Below are 20,094 nucleotides of genomic sequence, written 5' to 3'. Positions count from 1 at the left end.
AGTCCTCGGGTTATGACCCTAATTGGGCCAGAATTTCCATTGCTAAGTGAAACATCACGTGACCATGCCGCTTAGCGATAGCAGTCCCAGCAGTCCAGGTTGTGGTCATTAAGCCAGGATCCTGCGGTTGTTAGGCGAGGACCTCCCACTTCTCCTGCCCTGCACAAACTGCTTCAATTCAACTCCCTCCACCACCTATCTCCCCCCCATCTCTGCCTTTTGGCTGCCCTGCACAGTATGGCCAAGATGAAGAGGCTGGTGTATTCCCACGCTGCTGCCCCCTGCCGCGGCCCCCAGCTGACCTTCAACATCGTCTTCATCTCCCTTCCCTTCCCTTCCTTTCCCTTCCCCCTCCCCCCACCCAGCCCAACCCCAGACCGGTCTGGGAGATGTGGCCTCTCCTACGGCCATGGCCCTGCAAAGCTTCTCCTGCACAAGTCCCAGACAGCAGCTCGGACAGGGACTGTGAGCAGTGGCGGTGGTGCCTTCCCCCAGGCAGACCTGGACAGTGTGGTGACTTTGCAAGCAGGAACTCCCCAAGCAGAGTCCACAGTACACCTGGGACCAGAGCAGGGAACAGCGGGTTGCAGAGGCAGAGCTGCAGCCACAGCTGCCCCAAAAGTCGCTACATAACCCTAGGACTGCCCAGTTACCGCCCGCTCCTGCTTCACCTCCACAGCACAAAGACCAGAAAAATGCCCCAAAAGCAGCAGCAAGGGAGGGACTCACAAGTTGGCAGTGCTCTTGGCAGGGAGGAGCAGAACCAGGAGGAGAAGCAGAAGCTGCTGAGGGTGATGGGACATGCCGGGACTTTTGTACCCAGGCACCAGGCAAGTCCAAACCCCTCCCCACAGGGCATGACTCCTAGCCAGCGGTGGGGTGAGACTGTTGAAGTGGGGCAGGCCTACCAGGAGCCCAGTGGCCGGAGAGGCAGCAGCAGAGGCAGCCCAGTGGAGGGAAGGCAACGCGAAGACAATGACAATGTCAGTTGGGGGCGGTGGCAGCAAGGGGCAGTGGTGGCAGAATACAGCAGCCTCTTCATCTTGGCCATGTTGTGTAGGGAGGCCAAAAGGGCAGAGAGATAGGTGCCTGGGGAGAGTTGAAGCAGAGGCAGTTTATACAGGGCAGGAGAATGTGACTGCAGGATACTGTGACAGTCATAAATGTGGGCCAGTTGCCAAGTGCCCAAATTTTGATCACGTGACTGTGGGGACATCGCAACAACCGTAACTTTGAGGACTTGTTGTAAGTCCATTTTTTCAATGCTGTCATAATTTTGAACAGTTGCTAAACAAATGGACATAACCCAAGTATCACCAGTACTTTTAGAAATCTTTTGAAGCTGTTCAGTCTAAGTTTATTAGAGCTATCCTCGCAGCCCAAAGGTGCATTAAAAACGTTGCACTCCATTTAGAGATGGGACTAGTCTCCATTGATGCTAGGCCTTGGTAACATTGCTTTAACCTTTGGCTAAAGTGATCTTTTTCCCCAGTCAGTCTGGCCTCACTGGTTCTCAGAGACCCCTTTAAGTCAACCTGCTAAAAAAAGCTATAGGCAAGCTTCACTTCTTTGCCCATTCATTCTTGATAACACCAGAAGTATCCTTACACAATGTATTTGGGGCATTGATTTTCAAATCTACCCATGTCTGGCACCTAACCTTGCACTATGGGGGGGGTCTTTTCAAAGGAGTACCTGTAGCTTCCTATCTCTCATCTATCACAGTCCTGAAATTCCACCAGGCCTTCACTTTGGCCAGCAGGATGCATTGCCTCCTGCTGCCAACTATTCCCATTTATCAACATATATATCCTGGGGGATGGCTCAGGGGAATCTTTGAGCCCTTACTCTCTCTACAGGGTATTCCAGATGACATTTGTTTATCCTATCCTGAGAAATTTCCTAGTAGAGAACATGACTTCTGTTTGACACTTCTCCTGTCTAACTCTTACATACTTATATCTTTCCAAGTTGCCCAGTTCTGCACTTTTCCATGCACTGTCCACTTCTCCCTAGATGTAAACATTTGTACAGTAATAATTTTCTTTTTTTTTAGCTTTATATATTTTCACTTTTACCTGATTAACTTTTTTTTTTTCAAACTGCTGGCCTTATGGTTGTAATAAAGGTTGGGTTGGGTTGGGTTGGGTTGGGTTGGGTTGGGTTGGGTTGGATTGGATTGGATTGGATTGGACTGGATTGGAACTCTTCAAGTGAGCCAGGGACAGAAATGGCTTAGAAGACTTAATCTTAGACAGTAAACCCTGGATAAGATGAAGAGCAAAGTCCTCCAGGCAAAAGACTAAACAATTTTTTTTCTAAAAGGATTTTTTTTTAATGGAATTTGAACTCAGACTGTTGATCCTGGTCCTACAGCTACAGCTGTGGGGAGACGATACAGAATTCATTAGCATGAATTAGAGAGGGCAGTCAGACTTCTTGGCCAGACACTCATTTCTCTATTCAATTTCAACTCAGTGTCTTACGAGCTGAGCCAGAACCACAGACTGAAAAGATGGTCCCACTGTTAGATAAATAAGACAGGAGAAGCAGTCTTTCTTCTCACAACCTCAGATTTCCTATGTATCTGCAGGCCCCTCTATTTTCCAGTTCTCTGACTACATACTAGTTTCCTACCCCGAGAAATGTAATTAAGGTTTGTAAAGATTTCTGACATCTTCAAATAAATAGTGCTCAAAAAGCCTAAAGGCTGGACTGTTATCTATATTCAAAAACTACCCTACAGCGAAACTCATAAACTTGCAAGAAATATTAAATAGGGGCACTTAATTTCACAGAAATTTGTTTATGAGTGAGGTATTAATACCAGGTCTCTGAACTTTAAATAGCAGATTGTGCTATATTTAATTACTATACATGTACTTATATAGAAAGCCAGTTTTGGCTTCAAGTTTCTTTGGGCGGATCTCTATTCTCTCTTTTTCTGTCACTTTTCACTCTTCCTTTGCCCATCATTGTAGATTTTAGTATTCTGTTCAATAAAGAAAGGCTTCAGCATGTTTCCCTTAAAAACACAACATACACAATATACTTCAGAATATTTTAATGTTCCTCATGATACTGTAACACAATCTAATGGATCATTTCTCTTAAATTAAATTATTCCTCTTAAAGAGGTTCCATTCTCTTCAATCCGAGCTTCACTATAGCCCAGTCAGATCTTCTCTCTTGGGTTACATTTCAAATATGATTTTATTTTGTTAAATATGCCAGTCCACTTCTCTTCCCAATATATAAGTGACTTTTGAAAACACATTCCTCATTCTGTATACTTAGATGAGCATTCAGTGCTGTCTCTGTGATTCCCATCTGTGTTATAAAATGCTGTCAGACAATTCTGAACCCACAAATAGGAGTTTCTCCTTGGAACATACTTACAATTGTTAGTATGAGAGCTACAAGGCCAATGAGACCGTTGTAGTTTTGTTTCATCTGAAAATGCTAATTCCTTATATCAAGAGTGCAGAAGAGTGTCCAGATTACAGCTCACCTTGACCTTTGAGAAGCAGGCTGCACTCTCAAAAAAATGGTCAGGGTCAAGACCAACATATAATTTGAAATGCAAATACGATTAAAATGAAGTTACATTAATTAAATATATTGAATAAGATTACTCTCTTAAAAATTGTCATTTGGCAACAATGTTAGGAAGATCTCTTGAGCCTTGTGCTGCTATGTTGGAAATTTAGAAATCTTCTATGCTCTCTCATAATTACTAAAATGCATTCTGATATGGCAGCATTTCTGTTTTTGCTAAGCTGTTCCTCCTGTACCTTCAGAGGAAAAAAAATGCCCCGCACGTGCCCAAATATAAGCTTTTCAACCTCATATGTCCCCATGATGGAGACTAATTTAACACTGATAGATTCTATTTTATGGGCATATCTATATCTTAATGTTATCCCAAACTAATTTGCAAACATAAGATAATTTCAAAAGTTCCGCAATTAAATTATACAACTACTTCTCAAAGAAGTATTAAGATATAATCCAAAGATCAAATGGAAATATGATCTGTAGTAAAAAGCATAAGTCAATTTAATTTACTATTCTCTGTAGTTAAACAAAAAAAGGCCTTTTATATAAAATAGAGATCATACATAAACATCTTTCTTTTTGAGAAGATTGGATTTAAAATATTTATTTAGCACTAATTGGTATTCAGTTCTCCCAAAGGAAGTTTATAGCACAGCATATTTTTAACACTCCATTCTAAAGACATCCAGAAGGAAGACACTGTATTAATATGTAATTATATACTGAAAGTTGCATGAAAGCCTGAATCTGGAAGCCGCACTTTTAACTGTGTAAGGCCACTTGGTCTAGCTTGCAAGCCATGCCTTACTTCCGCCTGTCAAATAAGAATCAGGTATCTTCAGAATAATTCTTCACAAACATGAGAAAATATTCTGCCTCAAGGCTTGAGGTAAGAGAGGAGAGGCCCCTCAAAGGAGAAAAGAAAAGGGAAAACTTGCAGCCTTCATATTAAATAAGAAAAAGGTTTAATCCTTAATAAATTCTAATCATCCTTCCCTCCTCTGCTATATTTCCCGCATTTAAAACAAAACAGAACAAGAGCTCAAACCAGAAAACGAGTTAGCAACATCAGACTGTTCTGCAGGATTGTTACACACCAGTAACAATACTGGATTATCATTCAAGGTAATTGTAACTCAGCCTCCTAGCTACTGTTCCTCTGGTTGTAACTTGTATTATAATAGTATGGACTGTTTAATTGATTTAGGGCCCCTTTTCTCTTTTAACAAGTATTCAAGGCAGCTAATAATTTTTTTAAAAAAATCTCCTCAAAAGAAAAAAAATATGAGATTTTTTTTAGAGAGTTAGACATTTTACAAACCCAGTCTTTGCTTCCAGGGCTTGTTTTTGGATAGACCCACCAGACCAAATCTTGGAATTCTGCAATATTGCTAGAACTGTTCATTCATTGGCTCATTCATTGGCTAAAAACACTGAAAAACAGGAACAAGTCTTTCTTTCAAAATCAGCCAAATAGTGAGTGATAATTTGGCTTCTAAAAAGGCTTTATGCTAGTTTGTTTTCTAAAATGAAAAATGGGAATTTAAAGAGGCTGGTTCCTCCAGGATCAGCAACATCCTCTTCTTGCAGACAGTCTAGAGGCCCAAGGGGTACAATTCTTCCATTTCATTAAAATGTCTGCAGTGTTGTCTGGCAATAACTTGAATTACATGTTAATACTGGGATGGGCCAACTGAGGTCCCAGGACTGTTGGAAAATTAGTATGGGTATTTTCCTGTTTAGTTTGCACCCCACACACTCCCATTCAATCCCCATATCCTGTTCAGAGCAAATAAACAGGTCATTCAGATCAGCTTGCAAAAATATAGCTTGATGATTATTTAAATAACATCAACAAACATCAAAAAGCTATAGCCTTGCAATGTACATAATAGCAGTGGAACAGACATGGAAAGTAGGACACCAGGTGATCCCTCCTCTCTTCTGCACCATGAAGGAAACAATTTGTTGATGGACAACATCCAGCACCAAAAGTCTTGGGTGAGGTTTCCCAAAGAGACCCTCCTGAGCTGCTTTTTTAATGTGGCCCATGGAGAAAATTATTAAATATGTAGGAAGTATTAGCTGAGTTTAACTATTTAAATTAATTAAAATAAATCACACTTTGTTTTTGATCTAATATCTCAATCAACAGAATAAGTTGTCTCATGGTGGTCTGTTCCCTCACTGGAGGTCATCAAAGAGAGACTGAATATTCATCTGTCTGAAATGCTTTAGCAGATTCTGCACTAAACAGGGATTGAAATAGATAATATCTGAGATCCTTTCTAACTATGATTCTGCAATTAATAACACCAAGTAACAGCATGTCTACACGTTCTCCTACCTTTAGCTCAAGAATCCCTACCTAACCATCCTGAAGAACACAGGCCCCCCGTCTTCCTGTGCCATAGCTGAAGCCTTCTTAGTCCAGTTTTTTCTGAACAATTTTGAAGCAGAGTTTTCCATCTTGTCACCTAGAAGACTTGCTCATTTCAAGCTCTGAGGCTGATGATAGCAGGGGCTGACAGCAGGATGCTCAGCTGTGCTAGCAGCAGTGCTCGGTCATGTCAGCCCATGTAGAAAAAACAGATCCCCTTGACAGACAGGATGCTCAGGATGGCACAAACTGCCTGCACTCTCCCCATCGCATGACTTGGTAAAAAAAAAATAGGAGCTTAAACAAGCTGCAACACAAATTGCAGAAGTGCACTGCCAGGAGCTCTCTGTGTTAGTCTTTACTTAGCTAAACTGGCCAAGGAATCACCCAACATATTGGCTTTACATAGCCTATGCAAGAATGCTACCCGTTCTTACTGTGTATACTGGCTGATTTTCTGATATTCTGGCTGATTTTATATTAACTCACCATCACAAGTAGAGATACCCTTCTAATTAAATGAAATTCATTCCAAAATTCTCCAAGAATACTGTATGTCTATTTGCTATTTTCTCCAGATAGTATTAAAACTTAACACACTTTAATCAACAAAAGAACTTTGTATTTATACTTAACAAAGGAAGAAGATCCATATTTACATTCAAAGAAACTGAAAGCATACTTTTTCCTCCAAACAAAGGGTGAAAAGTGGGAAAACTCAGCATTCTATGAGAGGAATGTCATCTAGTGGAACCCCAGAGACATCCCTTCTCTGCCACAGCACCTTCCCTCTGGAATGGTGTTCCCCCTCTGAGAGCTGTATGGCTTCCACCCCAATGGTGTTCCAGGAGGCACTGAAAAGCTGGTTATTTTTCCAGGCCTTGGGTAGGATGGTAATGAGCCCCTGTGGGATTTTGTTTTCTTTGCTAGGGTTTTTCTATTTTCTGGACACACGTCTCTCTAATTTATTATTTTATTTTATTGTTTTAGCTTTTGATAGTGTAAAGTGACCAGCGTCACTGAAAGTCAGACTTCAAAAAAATCTATGCAAATAAAATAATAAATGTTAAACCAAAATTACAATTAAACTGTTGTTGTTGTTCAGTCGTTAAGTTGTGTCCGACTCTTTGTGACCCCATATTGCGCCAGGCCTTCCTGTCCTTCACTGCCTCCCTCAGTTGGCTCGGTTTCATGCTCATTGCTTCAATGATGCTATCTAACCATCTCATCCTCTGCTGTCCTCTTCTCCTTTTGCCTTCAATCTTTCCCAGCATCAGGGTCTTTTCCAAAGAGTCCTCTCTTCGCATTAGGTGACCAAAGTATCTGAGCTTGAGCTTCATTATCAATCCTACAATTAAACTACAATTCAATAAAAGAAGCACACATTATCCACTCAAATGACAACCAGCAGATAATCAACTTTTATATCAAAGATCTAGCTAAGTAATAAATATCTTTGTCTATCAAAGGAAGGACAACAGGGATCAAGCTAGCTTGATTTCCTTTGACAGACTGGAAGCAGCCATGAAGGAGACCATCTGTAGCATTTCTACCAAAGGGTTAACATGTTCTTCCACACATCTTAACTCCCGGGCAGGTTGATAGGAGAAAGTGGATAAGAAGGGAATCACTTCCTGGCCAGCAGTCCATATACAATACAGCATTCTGGGCTATCTGAAGCTTCCAAAAACTATTTAAAAGCAGCGATAAACAGAGTGAGTTATAGTAGTAATAAACAGGATGTACTAAAGTATATGCCACTATGAATAATTCTGACATCTCCAGAAATGGGTGCAACTTAGCTGTGGAAATATATGACACCATCAAAATCTGGATGTCACCCTCTGGATGGAAACTAGGCCAACAACCCCATCTTCAAGGGAAGTGCAGAATCTTCTTAAAATAGTCTTCTTTTAGCCTAATATCTGTTTGCTGCCTTTAAGCTTATATAATTATTCACAACAGAAAAACATTCTTCATAATACTGTCAGATATCCCTGTAGTTTATCTTTGCCAAATCTATCTTGTTCAAGCACCATCATGTCATCTGATATAATGTTAAGATTTGGTGATTTGTTGTCTTTTTTTTTTAATGTGAATCCTTTGTGTCCAGAACCGAACACAAAACACAACATTTAGACTACCCCACAACTGCAAGGATCTCTGGACATGGGGGAGGAATGACTGAGGAATGAGCTGTGCCCGTCACAATCGAGGGACAAAGCTTGAGTTGTGAGAGAAGATAGCATTGCAGAGACCAACTGCCTTGATTCCAGATTGGGCATGATCAAAAATGCCTCTGCTTTTTGTTTGACTAGTTTCCTTGGCTCTGTGGATTCCTAAGTAAATCTAGCGTCACCAGCAATCAAATGTTCAAGCAAAACATGACAAGTGTTTTGACAGCCCTCATAACACTTTGAGGTATTTTTAGCATATTTCTGAGTTGTATTAGCTTAACCTGTAATAGAATATAAATGAGCCCATATGGCAGAGATGTAATTATATTCCATGTGAAAAATCCCTTTGGTAGGGTTTTTTGGGAGGGAAAGGGGGGAGAATTCACTACATGTGCCTTCTGGAAGACGCGATACACATGATTACTTACTTATTTACATCAAGAAAAAGAATACAATGCTAACAACATAGTAATGAAAAGGGCAACCAGAAGTGTGGGGATCCCTTGGGAGTGCTGCTACTTATAACTGACATCCAGTTAAGAACAGAGAAATTTGTCTCCGTAGGGACAAATGGTGAAGCAATCTTTGATTATGCAGGCATGCTAATCATGAGTCTTAATTATTATTACTGCAAGTGAATGAACTACAGATCTCCAGGGAACATCTCTGTCACAGATACTTTGCTGGCATCAGCTGAAAAGAAAAAGAAGAAGAAGAAAGAATATTTTCCCAAAGATCATTTTCATTCCAACCTGATAGTTAGCTGAAGTTTCTCTCACTACCAGCATGAAACATTAAATATAGATTAGAAACAGGGAAATGTTGAAAGTTGAAATTCACCGGAGGTGCACACCCTACATACTTGAGAGGCAGCCCCAAATGTTGTAGCAACATGACGGAAACTTTCCAAGCCGAATGCAGCCACAACAGAAGAGAAAGTGAATGTTTAGAATTCCACAGGCCTTCTGTTTAGCTTTCTTCCAAGACCCTAATTCATCTCAAAGTTCTAACAGCTTGTTATTGGCAAATGTAAGAAAGTACACACTAACCTGAAAGAAAAAATGCTTGTACCAAGAAAAAAAAAAGGAAAACAAGATTTTTTTCTCTTCCAATGATTTAGATGGTGGTGAGGCTTCAGTTTTAGGTGCAGGAAATATTTTTATTTCTTTTATACTCCAATGTATGCAATAGAACCGCAAAGTATGTCCAATGTGTTTGTAGTTATAGAGAAGTTTACATACATATGTAAATACATATATTCATATGCACACACAAATATATGTAAGGTGGCCACCTCCACAAAAATCAGTAGAAACAGTCTATATTGAGAACAAAAGACGGAATAGATTGGGTCAAAACTTAAGGATACTAAATTCATGTATATATAAAATGTAGAAATCATTACTGGAAATATAATACAACCTATCCTACTGCAGAAAAGGGAGGGTCTCTGTAGCTGCTCAGTCTATTAATAGTTTACAGGCAATGAGTTTTTCTCCTTTCTTTGGATTCCTTATATTTAAGCTAGACTCAACTACAGATGATGTCTTTACAGTAAATGGAGGAGTTTACCCTGACCATCTTCTAAGCAGAGGATTGCCCTTTGTAAAACAGGATACGTGACTTATATTAGCCATAAAACTCTGTTTTAAATTATTAATGTGGCTCATTGCTTCTTCAAATGAGCAAATGGCCACCATCAGATGGAGGAGTTGCTGTTGACCCAGTAGCAGGAAAGAAGCACAGAGTGACATGGAGGCTTCACAGTTCCTTCCATGGACATGGAAAACATCTTGTTCACCTCTGTTCCGTGTTTCAGATGGGAGCAAAATAAAGTACTACACCTATAAGTATTGGATTTAGAAATACACTAGGTCACTCTGGCCATCTGCTTGCAGGTGTTCTGGATTTCTACTCCTACCAGCTGCACCTACAGTCAGGAGGGATCAGCATGGCAATTCAGAAAATTCTTACCTAGTTGAAGAATTTCAGTGCATGTTGAAATTTGGAGTGTGGTAGTCTCCATATCTGTGTCAAAGTACTTACTGTCTACTGTTACTCTTTATCTTCACAGATCCTGCATTTGGTCATTGTGTGATATCCTTAGCATACATACTTGTACCAACTATACTGTGCAAAAGTACAAGATTTGCTAATGCAGGGATATATAATTTGTAAGGAAGAAAAGATTACCTTTTTTTTAGCTATATGCTTGGCACTGGTTCCAGGTTTCTTTTCTTTGCAATACCAACAAAAGCTAGTTGTTATTTCACTCTGTGATACATTATTTTAGGAAAAAAGGCAATGTCTGATATGAGAATGGGAAGGGATTAGAGAAAAATGGAGGTGTTCTTTTAGTACAATCTCAATTGCACTGAGATTAATTCATTTTGTATTTTGCATGGATTATTTTGCATGCATTTCATTACAAACAAAACTTTGAATAAACCTTTTCTTACTAGCCCATCTAGTGAGCATAGTTAATTTGCACCAAAGGTCTGGAAACATTCCAAAACTGGTTGAGTATTTTCCCACCAACCCCCCTTTCTTCACTCACGCATTTACCGTCATGTTGTACAGTTGTTCTAGTTGTGCATCCTGTTTCCTACTTACTTCCCTTTCTGCAACAGCTACTACTCTTACTCTGGAGTTGAAATGGCCATCAACAACCCCCTTACTCAAAATGAAAAGGAGAACGACCCCTCCTCTAATGCTAGAAACAAAGTTGGCCTTATTTATTTATTTATTTATTTGTTTGTTTGTTTATATTTCAAATTTAGTCACTGCCCATCTCACTCAAAGAGTGACTCTGGGCAGTTTACAATAAACCATAATAAATACAGATTAACATACAATAAAACAATAAATAAATAATATTACATCATGCTGAAGCTGATGAAGGAGCCTCAGCCCTAGGATGAGCCTTTCTCCTGGGCAAATCTACTAGATGCAACATACTAAAGAATGCTACGATTCATAGTGCCGTGATGCATTCTACCTTTATGTCTGCCATGATAACCATGTGCATTAAAAGTCCAACTATAGAAAAGATGGAGAAAATGCTTTCACTGCACCCAGAGCCTGAGACAAGGAGGGAAACATGTTTGAGTAACTTGGTGCTTAAACATAAGGTCTAAACATTTAAAATGTGTCAGTGCATTGGGGTTACAAAATTTGACACCACAGCCACAACTCCCTTTTTTTCCCCATTGGTTCAGTTATCTTGCTCTCTGGAAATTCACTTTCTGTAAGGTTTCCAATGAATATAACCTTAGCATTAAATGAGGGAAGCCTGTATACTTTTGTAGTGACAGGTCTCAGCCTGTAGACCAGTGTTTCTCAACCTTGACAACTTGAAGATGTGTGGACTTCAACTCCCAGCTGGCTGGGGAATTCTGGGAGTTGAAGTCCACACATCTTCAAGTTGTCAAGGTTGAGAAACACTGCTGTAGACTAAAAAGCTGGAGGTCTCAATCCTCCTTCCCCACAAATGTTTTGGGCCCTCTTCCCTGCCTTGCTGTTGTTGCATGAGAGCTCCTGGTATCACCACCTTTCTTCTTAGGGGCATGGCCGTATCTGGCAACCTTCTCCTTGACTCTGACAAGTGAGAGACATAGGGGGCCATAGCCTATCCATCTTAGTTGCGGTGGGGGGATGGGGAGGAGAACATATAAATGAAATAAATCTGCAAAACCACCTCCTGGTCCTGTGCACTGAGACATGTGGCCAGGAAAATCAGCTCTTCCCCTTCTGGAGAGATATAATACAGTGGTCATCTGACAAGTTATAAATAGAACAGACTTTATAAAAGGAAAAGGAGAATGTGAAAAAAATCTTTTTTGACTTTAACTGGTCACATGCAAAGCATTCAGTGGTGGAGGAGATAAAATATAGAATTGTTCAAATCACAGACAGAATAATATCAGGCTCTGGACTGACACAGGTTGGTATAGGTCTGCTCCAAATTTGGATTAAATTCTGTTGTAAAGATGTTCCAGTTTGTATGAAAACACACAGTTTACTTAGCACGTACAGAGAATAGAGATGCCAGGGGGCATAACACAATAAATAATATAGAAAGTAAATTAGCGTAATTCTTGGTTAATTTTTCCCTATTCCTCTAGCGACTAGCCAGCCTTGGACCAGAAGTCATCACTGTACCAATTTATTACCTGGAAAAACCCTTTTGTTGCAAAATTCCAGTTTAAATCTAAGGCAGAGGAGAGAGGGTAAGCCTATTCTTTCCAGCTTCTCATTCAGTAACTTCTGCCTGATTTTAAAAGGAGAAGCCTTTCTATAACTGGCAGAAATCAAGGACCCTCTGCTACAGGCATAGCCAGAAAACCAGCCATACCAGGACTACTGTAATGTTATTGTTGTAGGGTATAATAACAGAATCTTGAAAGCCTGATAGAGATTCTGTCTTGCCTCTCTTATACCAAGAGAATCAAGGCAGGGCAATCTTGAGTTTCTTCCTCACTTGTCCTCACTTTCAGAGCTAAGCTGGTGTTTACCTAATGGCTGTTGAATACCTTCTTCAAGCATCTCTGTACTTCTATACGCTGACTTCCCCAAAAGAAGCTGGGCTTTTTTTCCTCAATGGGTAATGAGTGGTATCCCATGATGTCATATTACAGGTTATTGCTCTGCTGCTGAAGTGATTCTGCAGCAGGCTGTACTACTCCGTTTTTGTCTTCCACTTTGCTTGTAATACAGCTTTCCAAGCCCAGGGAGACAACTCTAAAGGCAGTCAGTGAGTCATGATTCTCAGATGGGCAACCATAACTGTAACCTACAAGAGCTAGATTCTACATTAGAATCTTAAGTCAATGGGCAGTTAATTATTAGTGTAACTTACATAACAGTACTAATACAAATCAGTTTGGCATGCTCTGGTAGGAAATGTCATCCTGAGTATGATGGTGGTTTTTGGTAGATAGGCAGGCAATGACTTTATAATTCCATGTTTAGTTTATTTCTAAATCCAGGAAATAATGATTTTTCACCAACACTTTACAATAGAGAATATCTGAATAGTGATGAATAAAACATAATCCATGGGCCAGAGCCTCCCAATGCTCTGTTGTTTTACTTTAAAAGAATATAAACAGTAACACAGGTCTGATAGACATAACGACCCAATCTTACTAAGCTTCAAACAACAACAAATTAAAGAAGGGGCTGAAAATTCTGCCTGCATGCCTGTCGGATTAATCCCCTTCCAACACCTATATACATCTTCCCTCCCTTGTCGGCAGACATATTGGTTTAAAAAGTGTAGCCTTTGCTTGCAAGCAAATTACCTACCCTCAATTTAAATAATGCCATAGGATAATTTTTATGATAAGAAAATACTCATTAAAAAGGCATCAGGAGTTTACAGTCAGATAAAGTAACTGGTTCACATAAAACAAGTTTATTCTTGTAAATTCACTGGTTCACCTAATTGTAACCATATGAAAGAAGGTAGCCACAAAAAAGTGAAGATTCCAACCAGACATTATAAATATTTGTTCATTTATTTATAAAACATCAATCATACTTTTTCATCATTAAAAACAGTACCAGAGAGGTACTCTTCAGTGGAGTTTGCAAGCCCTGGCATCATCTTGGTATGAATTAAAATGGAATGAATGCTTTACTACAGGGTTCCTCAACCTCAGCAACTTTAAGATGGGTGAAGTCCACCCATCTTAAAGTTGCTGAGGTTGAGGAACCCTGGTTTACTATGGTTAGTTACCAGTACATGAAGAAAAATTGGACATCAATTATTCTAAAACATAAGCGGTCTTATTCATCCATTTTCCTTTGCAGTTGGAAAACAAATAGTACCCACATAAAAGAAATCAAAGATTTTAAATATCTAAGAGTTTCTTCCCATTCATCTACTATTTGGGGGAAAACTCACAAAAGAAATCTGAGCTTAAGCAGAGAGGGCTTCCAATGCCATAATTTGAGTTGTGGCAACAATTTTCTCCTTGTGGCAGAAATTCAGAGCCAAGATATTGAATCTTCTGCTTTACAGAGCTCAACTTTGTGCTTCTAAAGTAAAAAAAAAAAAAAAAAAAAAACATTAGAAGCACCTCAATCCACATTCTTATGAGTAGTGATGCTCTGTATTCTTCACTGCGTGCCAACTCTTCTTCACTTGGAACTTGGCCTTGCCTCTGTAGAAGCTTGTTTGAGAAACTACAGCCAAAGTACGTATGAAAGTTATCCCCCTTGGATGGTTCTTTGGGCTAGTTACCTTCTTCTTGGAAGAAAACACTAGCCTTGGACCTGAAGTATGATGATGTATCAGCCCAATCAGCCAGGGTGCAAGTAAGCCATCCTAGAGATTAAACAACAAGTCTTTGACCTGGACTTGCAGAGACATAGGAGCAAATCTTTTTATTATTGCAGTGGCAGGCTCTGTGGTAAATTGTTTCCTTACCTAATTACTTCTATAATATCCTTTCTGTCCTGCACAGAATGGCATTTCTGTGCCTCACTATCTATGATCCTGGAGGAAACGATCAGCAATATCCCACCACAAGACTGCCTGTGTGGTCTCTTTCAGATGATGTGACCAAGACGGGTTTGTATGTTGTGGTGGGCTGTCTTTTTCATCACCAAGAGCACTCTGAATTAATTTCCTGACTGGGCTAGGCTGATGGGGAAAATGTTCTGTTTTTGTAAGTAAACAGGTTATCCAGGTAGATTACCAAATGTTCTTGATTATGATTGTCATAAGAAAGCTTTGGATTTAGTTTTGGCAACACCTGCTGGCAGATTTATCTATTTCCAAATAATTCTATTTGGTAATTCTATTCATGACCTAATCTTCCTCTCCATTAGTTTTTATTTCACTGTATTACATTTGATATTTTGCTCTTGGACTGTAAATAAAGTAAATTAAATAGAAATAAACATACTATTCAATTAGGTGAAGAAAATAGAACCTTATGTTTGCATGGACTAACCCAAAGAAAAAACATGATTAAAAAATGTTGATTTTTTTTAAAAAAAGATACTAATTACCTGTAATTTTCTAAGTATTTAAGTAACTCATAGCATGTTTTGTGTTGCTTGCAGAATAAATATTTTTCAGTCTCACTTTGAAATAAAACATAGTTTTCTGATTACTAAAATAGCATTTACACAATGGTAGGTTATAGGCATAAAAGCTTTCTAATTTTCAAGGGCAAAATTTTATAGATTTCTTCTCCTTTCTAATCTTAAATCATTCCATAAAGAGCTGTTTTATCAGCAATACTTAACAGTATTTGACTCTGAGCAACTGGATAATCTTTATTTGCTTATCATATAATGATTATCATTAACTCAAAATCAGCTGCTCCTAGGACTGTATAAGCTAGTGAGTGTCTAAAGCAATCAAGTACTTTGGTCCTAGAAGGTGGCCTTGTGTGTATGCTTGACATAGCGGAGTTCCATTTTCCTCTTTTGGCAAGGTGATCATGGTCAGTGCACCTTGCCATAGTAATATGCTTCAAATCTGAACATATAAGGATCTGTAATAGAAGCATGTTCTGTGTAATTTGTTTATTTATTTAAATAACTTATATGCCTGGCTATCTCCCATAGTGATCCTAGGCGGCTCACCACAACCAATAAAAACAATAGAATTAAAACAGAACAACCTTTCCCACCAGGCACCAGACCAACCAAACTATTAACCTCCTGACTCTACCCCAATCCTACCCCAGTGCTTGGGGGAAGAGCCAGGTTTTCATGGCCTTAGGAAAGGTTAAAAGAGTAGGGGTCCCATGAATCTCTGGTGGGAAGCTATTCCAAAGGGCTGGGGCAGCTACAGAGAATGGATACTACCAAGGTCTCATTAGATGACAACACTTAAGGGAAGGCACCTGGAGCATGCCCACCCTATTTGACCTAGTGGGATGGGTTGGTACCCTTGAGAGAGGCAGTCCTGCAAATAACCGGACCCTGTGCCACGTTGGGCTTCGAAGGTAATAAGCAGCACTTTTAATGGCAGCTGGAAGCCAGTGCAGCTCACAAAACAAACTCAGGCAAACCGTGAGGACCCAGAACTGCACACATCACTGCATTTTGGACCAGTTGCAGCTTCCAGATGGTCTTCAAGGGGAGCCCTATGTAGAGCACACTGCAGTAACCCAATTGGGATTGGCTCATCAATGTTCTTGTATCAGAAATGAGCAGTAAGACCAGGTTTATAAGTGAAATAAAATCATTCAATATTATTTAAAAAGCTCCATTAAAAAAATGAAACTAGTGAATAACCAGAGGGAGAATTGAACAAAATTCATTGAAAAAGTAACATACATTGACTCTCTCCCAGTTCCACCCTGACACCCCTAAATCCTAGCATGCGTGTTCAGGGTCTAAAATAATGGTAATGAACCAGGAAACCTACTTCAGAGTTAATGTACATTGAAAATAATGATACAGTGTTAGCTATGAAAAGAGCAAATTCTTATTAGAAAAAGAATTGAAAATAAACTTTTTCACCATCATGATGCTTTATAAAAATATACAGTGCAGTTAGACCTGGAATATTGCATGTTATTCTGTTCCCTCCATGTCAAATGGTATGTCATAGCTCCAATAAGAAAGATATCTAAAATGAAAAGAAAATAATCGTATCATAGCAGGTGGAAACACCTAGATGACTTTGGCTGATCTTGATCTCTTAAGGGAAGTAGACCTGGTTACTACCCAGAAAAGAGACCACCAGGAAATCCCCTAGGCTAGCTGATGAAGTAAGAAGACTATGACAAACTACTCTGTATTTTACCAAACTAACCAACAAGGTTGTGTCCAAACAACCTCCAGGAATTAAGTTCAGTTCAAGAAAGACTTTGCCTACCTTAACCCACTTGAGTATATTATATGTGATACACACACACACACACACACACAATTTATTAAGGTATGGAGTACAGAAATTCAAGCACTTTCACCCTCATAATACTGCAACTAATGTTTACCCAATAAAATTAATTGGCTCTAAATTCAGAGCTGACAAGGAAATATACATCATTAAGGATTTCACTGCTGCAAAATTCAGTTATGAACATTTGCCTAAATGCAAAAGATAGCTAGAAAAATATGGTGCATTAGTTACCAATGGCTGCTAGGCAGCCACATCCCACCCATTAGGGTTGTAAGGGTAATGGAGAAAGCTTCTGGCACCCCACCAGATACTGGGTGGCAAGGATGCTGCCCCAGACACCATGAATGATTTTATTCTCCATCATGTGCAATGATGTAATTGGTGGTATGCCACCAATCTGTTTAATCGAAGCTCTAGGAAGGGTGCCAAGAACTGCAGCATCGTAATTATTTCACATAACTTTTATGTGCTAAAGAAGTACATTATGAAATCCTGGTTGCCATAAAGCAGAACATAGAAAGACTTTTGCTTCCATGCCTCATTGGCAGATTTCCCAAGAACATCTTACTGGCCACAGTGGAATCTTGGATTCATGGCCCTTTGCTCTAACATGAAAGGTTCCTTTGAACATTCAAGCACCAGTAATCTATGTGACAAAAGTGACGTCATACTCATTGCTGACAATTTTTACAATATGCAGCACTGTTTACACACAGTCCCTCAAGAGAGTATGCTATCCCATTAGCCTGATCCAGGATAGCATTTTAAACATTCAGCTATTGACACCGCCCACCCCCACCCCCCATTTAAAACTATCTTCAACCAGATAGGGATCCTGTGAACTACCTGGGACGCTTCCGGAGGCTTTCAGGAGAACAGCTCATGGGTGCTGAGCCCCTGCCAAATTTGCTCCCACCATCTAATTGACAGGCTTAGGGGAATGGGACTGTCATTTATCCCTATGTATTCTTCCCATAAGCGAATGTGGGGATTTAAATTGATAAAGCAATGGCTGTTGGAGCAACTAGACCAGTGTTTTCCAACCTCCTGATGTGGTCTTCCCACTTTAGAATTCTCTAGCTGGCATGGTCATTGCTGAGAATTCTGGGAGTTGAAGTCCTCTCCTTTAAAAGCTGCCAACTTTAGAAACCCTGAACAAGCCAAAGCAACTGTCAATCCTATACGCAGTGCTGTGTTTAGCCAGCCCACTGGAATGCCTGGGAAACTCAGTGGCATGATGTTTTCCTCTCCTGATTGAATTTGCAAAAATATGTAACTTTGTCTGTAAATCAACTGCAGGCACCCCAAAAGAGGCCATGAAATCATGGTTACAAGCAAACCATGCAATTGGTTAATCAAGACTCTGAGGAGAAAATACAACTGCCAGGCTGCTTCCAGGACATCTTAGCTGCTGGGCTAATGGGTGGCCTTAGAAATTGGATAGATTTAAAATCCATTGTTTTTTCCTTTCCTTTTTCATGCATACATTTTCGTGCACATGTTAGGAAAATGATCAGAGTTGGAATACTACGAATATTACAAACAAAATTAAAGTATACAATTCTGCAGGCAAGGAAAAGCAATTCTATTAACAATCTTGCCTGGAAGCATTGACTTTTATGGCTTTTTACAAAGCTCCACTGGCTAGAAATTTCAAGGAAGAAGTTGTTCTAAAAATAGGTGAGCACCCTTAATTCTTCAGTTTAAGACCAATTACATGGAGAACACTGGCATATGAATTATTTCCTTTTCCCTCACTCATTGGGGGGGGGGGGTCAGAGTGTTTTTATATCCATTCATACCATTTATTTCTTTGAACATATCAAATTACTTTGCACTGGTTTAACTATCACTTTATTTGCAAGTAGATCTCTTTTTCAAGCATGAGGAAGATTGCTACTTTAATTCCAAAGAAATATGAGCTGCAAGATCCAGCATGGCCACTAGGATGGCAGTGAAGACATCTGGCAGTCCTACTCTTTCAAAGAAACCAAGGCTACAACACCACACAGAGGGAGGCTGCTTAGTCCTGACTGAAATGGGTGGGATTTGAAGTAGGCAATGTGTGAGTTCTATACTTTGCTGGAAAGTTGTAGCATGCTGATACAATTCTATGTGTATCCGCTCAGGAATAATTCCAGAATTCAATTGGATTTACTCTAAGGTATGATGCTGCAGCCACAAGCAATGTCACCAATGAACCTTGTATTTCATTTCCCAGGAAGACCATTACAGTGTCAAATGTTCCTCTTCCTAGTAGGGCCTAAGGACAATGGGCGTTAAGCACGAAGATTCTCTTTGGAAGATTAGTTTTAATCTTTAACATGACTGGTGTGTAGGGGTGGGAAGAGAAATGAATGGTTTTCTCCTTACTCTACAAACCTGACAACAAAAAACCTATCCCTTCCACTCCCCACCAAGCAATTTGTTGCAGAATAAAAGTTCTCATTCATTCTAAATCTAAATCTTTCCCAGAGTTTATTTTTAAAGGGAGGAAAGGGGTAATTTACTGTCCCTTCATAATCACAATAGATCTTTCTCTAAATTCCTCTAATCTGTCTTGCATTTTTTAAATCAGGGGTGAAATAATACGATTGTTAATTGTCTTCTCCAAATTCATGAAGGCTCAGGTTCTGATGCCTTCATGAACACACAGTATATCTTCATCCTAAATAAGGCATGTTGTGATATACGTAGAGAGCTGGGAGACCATGAGTTCTAGTCCTGCCTAGGCACAAAGCCAGCTGGGTGATTTTAGGCCTGTCATTTTCTCTCAGCCTTAGGAAGGAGGCAACAGCAAACCACTTCTGAAAAACCTTGCCAAGAAAACAGCAGGGACTTGTCCAGATAATCTCCAAGAACTGGACACAATTGAACAAATTAAAATATCTATAACAGTAAAAATATAAAAATAATCATACTAAAAAGTGTTGAGTGATAATCAGATTTAAAGTTCTGACATTCCAAGTCATTATCCTGAAATCACATTTTCAGATAAATATATGAGTAAAAATTAGCTTAAGGGTTTCTCGCCTCTGTCTACATGCAGACACTTGGCTTTAAGATATGAATAAAAAAGGCCAAGTACCTGCTGCTTGGTTAAAACT

General features: G+C 39.6%; 1 protein-coding gene across 1 annotated transcript in view; it reads right to left on the bottom strand.

Annotated features, from left to right (window-relative positions):
• Positions 1-18,737: 18,737 nt before the first annotated feature.
• Positions 18,738-20,094, bottom strand: part of FZD1 (frizzled class receptor 1) — a 6,626-nt gene continuing 5,269 nt past the window's right edge. The window contains exon 1 of the mRNA XM_007424672.3: positions 18,738-20,094. This exon is cut by the window's right edge and continues 5,269 nt beyond it. The gene's annotated coding sequence lies outside the window, so the exon portion shown is untranslated.

Source organism: Python bivittatus, unplaced genomic scaffold (genome assembly GCF_059951505.1).
Source record: "Python bivittatus isolate LINGU-HERP-01145 unplaced genomic scaffold, Pbiv_v1 ctg000610_np1212, whole genome shotgun sequence".
In the NCBI taxonomy this organism is placed as follows: Eukaryota; Metazoa; Chordata; class Lepidosauria; order Squamata; family Pythonidae; genus Python; species Python bivittatus.
Note: the sequence above shows the minus strand (reverse complement) of the source record. Positions and strands in the feature narration are given on the sequence as shown.